The 10,000-nt window shown below is 45.1% G+C and overlaps 1 long non-coding RNA gene across 1 annotated transcript in view; it reads left to right on the plus strand.

The window, feature by feature from the left end:
• The first annotated feature begins 5,578 nt into the window (after positions 1-5,578).
• LOC135105497 (uncharacterized) overlaps positions 5,579-10,000 on the plus strand; it is a 38,246-nt gene continuing 33,824 nt past the window's right edge. The window contains exon 1 of the long non-coding RNA XR_010270866.1: positions 5,579-6,098. This is a non-coding gene — a long non-coding RNA (uncharacterized LOC135105497). The remainder of the gene's footprint in view (positions 6,099-10,000) is intronic.

The following is a 10,000-nucleotide window of genomic DNA, read 5'->3' on the forward strand; positions in this document are numbered from 1 at the left end:
GTAGCAGCCAACGCCAGAGTCTCGCAATTCCGTGAGTAACCCGTCTACATAAACACAATACAGTATAGGAGAGATCACACCACCTTGTTTGACTCCATTACTCACTTCAAATGTACTAGACAGTAAGTCATTCCATCTTACGCTTAGTTTTTGATTTACGTACATGTTTAACAATAATCTACATATAAGAGGACATACATTACGTTTCAATAGAATATCAAATAATTTGCAATAATTAACTCTGTCGAAAGCCTTGCTTGCATCTAAAGTAAACCCATAAACAGTTGTACCTTTAGATACATAATAAGACACAGTTTCTCTCACCATTGCTGTACACATAGTAGAGGATGTTCCTTCTTTGAACCCAAACTGCAAATCATTGGTCAATAGTTTATCCCTTTCTCTCATCAATACAATATTATCCAGTATTTTACTCATCAAACTACTAAGAGTAATCGCTCTGTAATTTTCACTGGTATTAAGATTTGCCCAACGACCTTTAGGAAGCGGTATCATAACCCCTTTCATCATGCTGTGGGGAGAGAAACCGTGCCTCAACATGGCTGAAAACAGTACAGACAAGTGTCCGTATAACACATCACCAGCATGTATGAGATGGTCAGACATCAGGTCACCCTCACCTTCTCCCTTTCCAGGCCTCACTCTCCGCAGTGCTTGACGCACCTCATCAGGCGTAATCAAGAGTATACTTTCATTACTATTTTTCTGACAAGAAATTACACTGTTGATGGCAGATTTTAAGCTATCCATCTCATTTGTATCATATGAGGTACTGTTGTAGTAGTTGTAGTAGTAGTAGTAGTAGTAGTAGTAGTAGAAGTAGTAGTAGTAGTAGTTGTAGTAGTAGTAGTAGTAGTAGTAGTAGTAGTAGAAGTAGTAGTAGTAGTAGTAGTAGTAGTAGTAGTTGTTGTTGTTGCTGTTGTTGTTGTTGTTGTTGTTGTTGTTGTTGTCGTTGTTGTTGCTGATGCTGTTGCTATTGCTGCTGCTGCTGTTGTTGTTTTAGAAGTAGTAATAGTAGTAGTAGTAGTGATAGCTCTCTCTCTCTCTCTCTCTCTCTCTCTCTCTCTCTCTCTCTCTCTCTCTCTCTCTCTCTCTCTCTCTCTCTCTCTCTCTCTCTCTCTCTCTCTCTCTCTCTCTCTCTCAGGATCCGGGTCGCTAGCAGTGGGTGAATTGTTCCGAGACTTTAATCGTTGCCAAAATCCATAAGACCTCTTATATAACCTTTTCTTTACCTCCATTCAGCTCACCTGGGCCGTTAAGTAAGGTGCCTGTGGGAGGATAACTTTTCTTTGTTCCTATATGCACATTACCTTTTACCCACTTTTATTCACACTACCACCTTTTCTCTCTCTCTCTCTCTCCTTTACATCCTTCATCGTTTTCACCCACGCTAATATAGTTCCTCCCTTTGTATCATCCTTTTCCTCACTTTTGTCAGCTCTTGTTTTGTCTCCCTGTGCTTGTTTATACCACCACCCTAGCTCCTCCCTTTTGCCTGCAGCTCTTCCTCTCCCTCCTCTCCTCTCTTTCCCTTTTCCTCCTTCCCCGCTCCCTGTTCTCCAGCCTTCCATCTCCAGGCCACAATAGCCTCGTTTTCCCATTACTTCCCACAATGCCGCCTCTTCCAAGCTTCTTTCGCCCCGACTATCACGTCAACCGCGCAAACAAAAGACTCGCGTTTATCTCTTCCCATCGTCTCCGCACCTGAGGAAAATGCAGTATCAATCGACACTTTTATGATGGGCAAAATTTTGGGAAACGTTCCGTGTAAGTAGTATTATGCAAGCGAAGCACAGAGAGAGAGAGAGAGAGAGAGAGAGAGAGAGAGAGAGAGAGAGAGAGAGAGAGAGAGAGAGAGAGAGAGAGAGGACCTTGGTTGGGAGAAGAGAGGGAGGGGCTACCATAAGGGGCTCTGGCGTACGAGGCGTGGAACTTGCGTGGCCCAGTCGATACTTGTGCTAAAGTGTGTCGCTTCTCCATATGCTGGCTGGATGCGCCTTAGAACTTTAGCCTTCGTTCTGGGGGTGAACTCTGATTCAAGGGAAGCCTGTAAGGAGGGAAGAGTTATGTGTGGTGATGGATTTGTGTGAATGAATGAGTGTTGTAGTGGTGGTGGTGGTGGTGGTGGTGGTGGTGGTGGTGGTGGTGGTAGTAGTAGTAGTAGAAGTTGTAGTAGTAGTAGTAGTAACAGTAGTAGAAGTAGTAGTAGTAGTAGTAGTAGTAGTTGTTGTAGTAGTAGTGGTAGTAGTAGTAGTAGTAGTAGTATAGGTAGTAATAATTGTAGTCGTAGCATAAATTTTGCAGACTCTCTCTCTCTCTCTCTCTCTCTCTCTCTCTCTCTCTCTCTCTCTCTCTCTCTCTCTCTCTCTCTCTCTCTCTCTCTCTCTCTCTCTCTTTCCATCACTACCACCACCAACACTACCTCTGCCTCCTCCTCCACCATCCGAACACCGGGAATAAATTTTCACAGTTTCGTTCAATATTTTTCTTATCAGGTAATCACCAGATGTTATTTATGCTTATTGGCCGTTATTATCAGGCAAAGATCATGCTATATATCCTCGTGAGTGTGTGTGTGTGTGTGTGTGTGTGTGTGTGTGTGAGAGAGAGAGAGAGAGAGAGAGAGAGAGAGAGAGAGAGAGAGAGAGAGAGAGAGAGAGAGAGAGAGAGAGATACAGACATAAAACAACAAAAGAATTTAAAATAAATTGATAAATTGATAGACAGATGAACAACCTGACAAATTAATTGATATAAACAGAATACCACAGACAAAATGACAAATTGACAGAAAGACAGACAAATAGACAAACACACACAGACAGACAGGCATAAAGACAGACCAAGAGAGAGAGAGAGAGAGAAATAGAGAGACAAAAGCAAATACACATCTGCCTCAATACACACACACACACACACACACACACACACACACACACACACACACACACTAGGAAAAAAAAACACACACACGCATATAAAACGGTGTATACATATCAACTGAACAATATCCTGTCAGAAAACAAGTATCTGTATCAAGCCAATGATGAGATGCAGGTGGCGTGTCGCGAGAATGCACGGAAGCAGCTGAGCCGAGTGTATGCAAGGCGGGGAAGAAAAGCGAGCGTGGGGGAGAGAGAGAGAGAGAGAGAGAGAGAGAGAGAGAGAGAGAGAGAGAGAGAGAGAGAGAGAGAGAGAGAAACAGAGGGAAAGAGAGACGGAGAAGTCCTTACTGCGCCTGTAATTATCCCTCGACGCTTGTCCTTTTTGCATATTTGTAACATGGTGGGACTGCCGATGAGTGGGAGTGTGCGTGTTAGCAGTGGCCTCACGTATGTATGCACTTCCTCCACAGTAAATGTAACGAAAATGCAACTCCTCCCTATGTACTGTACCGTTTGCGTGTGCCTCTATAACTAGCGCCCGTATTGCCGTCTTATCTGAGTGGATGTAGCAGAGGTGAATAGAAAGGAGGGAGATAAGGTGGTAGTGAGTGAGACGAAGGTCGCAGTAAGAGATCGGAGTGTGACTGGAGCGGGGGGTGCTGCGATAGGGGACAGGTGCGATTCTCACCTGCCTACCTGTTGCCTTCCTTAATTTATTCACAACATTGAGGAGAAATTCATGTGTGATCGAGACTGAGAGAGAGAGAGAGAGAGAGAGAGAGAGAGAGAGAGAGAGAGAGAGAGAGAGAGAGAGAGAGAGAGAGAGAGAGAGAACTATGCATAAACACGTGCGAACTTATTAGAAAGTAATAACAAGTTTCTTTTGCTATTCTTATACATTGTACTGAAGTCTTGAACGTAAACTTTTACAAGCTAGTTAGTGTAATGTTAAAAACAATTACTGTGTCTTCATTCTCCTTCTCTTAAAAATGTATCCCTAAATAGCCGACAAGAAATGAGCATTGCATATTTCCATCTTGATTCTCACCTTTGCGTCGTAATGACAGACTCGCTTGCTTGTATAACACGAGGAAAAACAAAGTAGTAGCACATAAATCTTGATTGTTTATAAGTCACGCATATGCACACACACACACACACACACACACACACACACACACACACACACACACACACACACACACACACACACACACACACACGCGCGCGCGCACACACAAGCAAGCACGCACACACACACACACACACACACACACACACACACACACACACACACACACACACACACACACTTGTAGATGTAAATTTCTTGATGGAATCTTCAGGTGTCATCAGGATGCTGTGGATCGCTTTCTTAAGAACTCCAAGTATTTTTGTATCCCATGATATTTCCTTCTTTATTGTAAATCTGTGTGTGAGAGCGATGATACCCTTGAAAGACAACCGTTCACAGCGGAAACTCTCGTCTCTGTAAGAGGCACGTGTAATATTGTGTTGCGGTAGACAGATTACATTGTTACACCTCCTGTTATTGCTCTCTAACCAGCTATTAAGCAGCAGCTGCTGTTGACGCAAGTACTACTTATCAGCAGAGATTGTCTGTCTCGTCACAGACTGTTCTTTTCTGCTTATACCACTAAGTTGTGGTGTGATGCTGTTCGTGTTTTTCTTTCTCCATTTATCTGCCCTGCTTTGTGTGGGAAACAGGTTTGGAACAGATAACTGACCGGATAAGTAACAGATACATACATCCGGGCAAGTTGGTTTGATACGTTTGTGAGATACTTTTATTTATCTATTTATTTATTTACTATTATTCACGCGCCCTAAGTAAGCATGGCGTGGCACGTGACATAAAGCCTCCCATAACTATTGGGGAAGGCTTTTCCTGGCACTGGAATGATACAGACCAATGATGATGATGATGATGATGATGATGATGATGAAAATGATGATTGTGATGATGTAGAATTATAATTACTAAGATGAAAAGAATATCCTCTATGGGTGGAAGTGGTTCCCATAGATCCATAGATCTCACAAATAAAAAGTATTTTGGTTATGGCTTTGATGAAACGATGAGATGATGAGAGAGAGACTCCAGTGGTGGTGACGTGATGATGGAAGGCTGGTGGCGGTGGTGGTGGCGGTGGCGGTGGTAGAGGTAGTGGTGCAGGGCGTCCCTAGAGCAGCTTCCCATCCCTTCATCCCCTCGTGGACAGGCAAGAAAGGTTCACTTACAGCCCTTTGCGACCCTCCCCTCCCCTTCCCCAGCCCAGCCTTTGCATCGCTGCCCTGCCCTACCGCCACCCCTCATCCCCCATATCTCACCCATTGTTGGAATTCACTATAGGACACTTGTAAATAAAATACATTTAGAAAACACACATGAATTAATAACACTTTAGCGTAATAAACCTGTTGAGTACGAGTACATTTAGCAGTATGAACGATATAAGTTAAGTCAGTTAGTGTGAAGAGCAGAAGGTGGACATTATCGTGCCTCTGGCGGGGCGCGGCGGCTACCTGTACCCATGCAGTGGTGGTTGCAACATGCCATGCCTGCCAGATGTACGCGTGCCACGTTTATGGCTTGCAAACAGAGCAACGAGGATGTGCAGGCAGTGAGGAGCAATACATGAACCACCAGGTGAGATGCAATGGCGAGGAGTAAGACGCGGATGATGGGTGTGGTAATGCAGTTTGACGGTAGGCCGGCTGGTGTCCCCTTGGGCGGGTGATGCCACGGAACAAGATCAACAATGCTCCCCTGACCGCTGTCTCCAGTCAGCCACGGATGCCGCTTAGCTTTTATCGCGAATATTAATTTAGGAGTCTAATATGCCTTCAACTCCAGTGTGCATTGTGCTTGACATACGGTTGCTTAACAGTTCCTCTCACAGAAGACGGAGATGTCTGTCGTTATAAGTAGATAAGATATAAAAAGCACATAATGAGGAGGTTGAGGCGCGGAGCAGCTGGGGTACTGCAGGGTAGGGTCCGAGATGGTTGACCAGTCAGTCCAGTGTGGTGCCCAGCTCGACTCCTGCACGGGACGCAACAGGTAGGCACGCTGCTGCTCCTGTACCACGCTGCAGCATCGAGAACAAGGTATCCTGATGGCCCAGGGTACACGTCCAGCGTCACAAGCCCCAAGGGAACTGCCACCCGGTAGGTGCTAGAATGACGTCAGTGTCAAATGTGCATTATTTATTATTCTTTTTTTTATTTTTATCGATGCGTGTTAACGTGTTTTGATTTTTCTTGTTGAGTATTAAGCTGGTGATTTTTATATTTCTTAGTTAGTGAAGTGACGGGAACATTACAGAACTTTGCGATAAGTGAATGAAGGAGGGGAGTGACGTGCGGGGAGGGAGGATGCGTGGCATGCAGGGGAGAGAGGCTGAGCTGAAGGAGGCTGGTGACTGGTGACAGCTGCTTCCGATATGGTTGAGGACAGTTCCACCTCTCGGCCAGCCGTAACTCATCATCCCTGAACATTATTGGAATGCATATAAGCTGTCTTCTTGTACTGGAGAGAGAGAGGGAGGGAGAGAGGAGAGAGAGAGAGAGAGAGAGAGAGAGAGAGAGACGAGAGAGAGAGAGAGAGTGAGAGAGAGAGAGAGAGCATATATGTGTGTAGTGTTGACATATTTATCTTTTATATCTGTTTTTCTTAGTAAAGCCACCTTTGTTGTCCTAAAGTCGTCTATACAGAGACAGGTGTGACTTTTAGATATCGAATCAGAGGCTTCACTTGCCGCTCGCTCGCAGCCGAGAATGGGAAGACTGTAAAATAGAATGCAGACAAAAAGCTTCATTGTGCGGCCTTGAAAAGTTATGAGAAGTCTTTGTTTTATAGATCATCTCCCATTCTAATTTTTCTTGTGTGCGTGCGTGCGTTCACATGTGTGTGTGTGTGTGTGTGTGTGTGTGTGTGTGTGTGTGAGTGTGTGTGTGTGTGGGACGTATGTGCGCATGCGCTGGAGAAACCAAATGAAAACACGGCAATTTGAGGCGCATTTTAATCAAGTATTATGGTTTCTATCCAAGGTGGTGAGGGCATTACCACCTGGCGGGGCCTTCGTCAGTAGGGAAGAGAGCGTGCTAAGGCGCCCAAGAAATATGTGACCTGATCGCGTTGGCCCGGCGACCGCTTACAGCTGGTTGAGTTTGACGGAGACGAGGAAGCTGTTTTCATTTAGCATCGTCCGTTTCGTGGCCTGGGTTGCAGATGCGTTAATTACTGTTTGATCTCGCCTTTCAGCGTCGGTGTCGTCAATACGTTCCTTTCAGCCATAAATCCCGAGCGATGAAAAAAATAGCGGTGAGATCGGCGCGTATCAGCGTCACTTTTATCTGCGTCACTTTTTTCTCTCCTCATACTCCGCTAACTCGCTATAAAAGAGAGGCTCAAAATGAATAGAGAATGAGGCCCATTTTTACTAAGATTGCGATCTAAAAGGTGCATATAACCTGCCCACTCACCCTCGCCTGACTGGACGCGTCCTTAACGACGAGTAAATTGCGAATTAAAGTCCAGGTGATGCCTTGGTCTTGGCCGGCCTCATGTCGACTCCATAAACCAGGGATGGAGTGGCGAGTTAATCACAGAGGGGCGAGCGGAGAACATGTGGTGAGAGCACCAAGTGATCTAGTGTTCGCAAGATAAGTGTGTAGGTGCTTTATGTACCGTGAGGGTTATAAATGTGCCTGTGTGAGTGTGTGTGTGTGTGTGTGTGTGTGTGTGTGTGTGTGTGTGTGTGTGTGTGTGTGTGTGTGTGTGTGTGTATGTATGTGTGTGTGTGTGTGTGTGTGTGTGTGTGTGTGTGTGTGTGTGTGTGTGTGTGTGTGTGGATATCCGTGTCTCCATTTACACGCTGATATCCAAGCAAACAAAGAGAGTAACACGAGGGCCACGTGTACGGCGTATGGATATTAATTGCCCTGTGACAGATGTTGTGTCTTTAATTATACCTCAAATTATTCACCGTATGGAGCCCCGCCAAGTTTGTCCCGCGCCGCACATTGCATTTACTGACACATAAAACCGCACTCAGTCCCGCAATATAATAACCAATTTTGCGGTGACTTTAAAACGTGCGTCGAGTCTTAATTGAGTGTGGTGGCGTGGTGAGGATCGAAGCGCCACCGTCACACTTCATCTCTACTCCTAATGCAAACCACTGTGCCGATAAATAAAACAAAAAAGCAGGAGTCTTTAGCGATCACAGCATCCAACTTTAGCTTGAGGACGTGACGAGAGGCAGCAGGAATAGCCCTCTCCGCTCCCTCCCCTCTCCAGCCAGTCAATAACATCTCCGTCATCGCCTTCACATTTCCTCATCTTCCTCATTATTACCGAAGCAAAAAAAACCCTGGAGGTCATTAGCACATCGAATACCTTCCTCCCTCACGCCTTCTTCCCTCCTCCTCTCCTCCTCCTTCTCCCTTCTTCCTTTTCCTTTTCCTTCCTCCTCACACCCTCTTCTCTCTCTACTTCTTCTGTCGTTCATTCACTCCTTCCCTCTTTCTTCCTCCTTCTCCCTTCTTCCCTTGTCCCTCACACTAGTTTACTCTCTCTCTCTCTCTCTCTCTCTCTCTCCTCTCTCTCTCTCTCTCTCTCTCTCCTCTCTCTCTCTCTCTCTCTCTCTCTCTCTCTCTTCCATAATTCCTTTTCCTTCCCCCTTTCCATTCAGGGTGTTTTCTCTCCTTCCTCCTCCCTCTAGCATCATCCCCACACCACTCCGCTTCCTCTCCCTTGCCTCGCTTCCGTCGCACACTCGGCTCGTCTAACCTTCATGTCCTCTCTGACTATCCCTCATATATTTTCCATACGTTCCCAGGTCCCCCGTTGATATCAGTACTTCCCCTTCCCCTTTATGTGTTTTTTTTTTATCTTATTTTTGCTTTACTTTCTTGATTATCCCTCATTTCCCTTTCTCTTGTGCGTCTGTCATAAATTTCTCCTCCCCTTTTCTTTTAATCCCCTTCGCCTTCCTCATTTTCTCATCTGTTTCCTCTCATTTTTCACTTCACTCACGCTCCACCTTCCGTTCGTTTTGTTTTTTTGTCACTGGTTTCTTCTCGTGTAAAGCTTCTTTTCACGCTATTTCTACCTCTCATTTCCTGCCATATTTACATGTCTCTTCGATATGACTAAGGTATAATAATCATTCTCCCTCTCTCTATAATATTATTCTGCCTCGTGTCGTTTTCTCGTTTAGCTTACTTTGTTTGACCAGAATTGCGTCTTGATAGAATCGTTCTGTTTTATCCTCTTCCATCTCTCCACTTTCTTCGGTTTTCTCCTCGTTTAGTTTATTTCGATTCATCAGCGTATACATCTTAATAAAAACCATCATTTCTTTCCCATTCTCATCACTTCAGTCTTGCCATTTTCCTCAGAATTTCTGTTGTCTCTACTACGTACAGCTCTCTCGTATCTTACACATTCTGACGACCGATTGGCTTCCCAGAAACTTCGCTCCGTCACTTACTCTTGGTTTACATACACGCACGGCAATCTTTTCCATAGGCATCAACTAAATAATAGATGCGTATGAAATAAATGATCATGTAAGCCCGTAATACTATTTTTCCTAGAATGCTGATGTATACATTTGCGGATTCTAAAGGTGAATTTACATAAGAATGTCACCAGAGAGAGAGAGTGAGAGAGAGAGAGGAGAGAGAGAGAGGAGAGAGAGAGAGAGAGAAGGAGAGAGAGAGAGAGAGAGAGAGAGAGAATATTCACCAAAAGCCCTTTCACATCCACGAGGGCACTAAAAGACATTACTACCGGCGAGGAGACACCAAATGATATCACTTATGTGGCTAGACATTTCCATTCCCTGTTGTGGTGCATTTTAAAACTTGCTCAAGACAGATGGGAGTGACTGTACTAGACACACGTTGGAAGAAAAAGTGACTCAAAGTGTTAAGACAAGTGAGAGGAGAGTGCCACCGCTAGGCGAGGCAGAAGAAGGCGGAGAGACGAGCGGGTGCCAGGGACGCCGCAGGGCAGTTAGCACTGATTAATGACCCACAAAACGGAGTGGCAGCTCTAAACC

This window comes from Scylla paramamosain, chromosome 12, assembly GCF_035594125.1.
Source record: "Scylla paramamosain isolate STU-SP2022 chromosome 12, ASM3559412v1, whole genome shotgun sequence".
Lineage (NCBI taxonomy): Eukaryota > Metazoa > Arthropoda > Malacostraca > Decapoda > Portunidae > Scylla > Scylla paramamosain.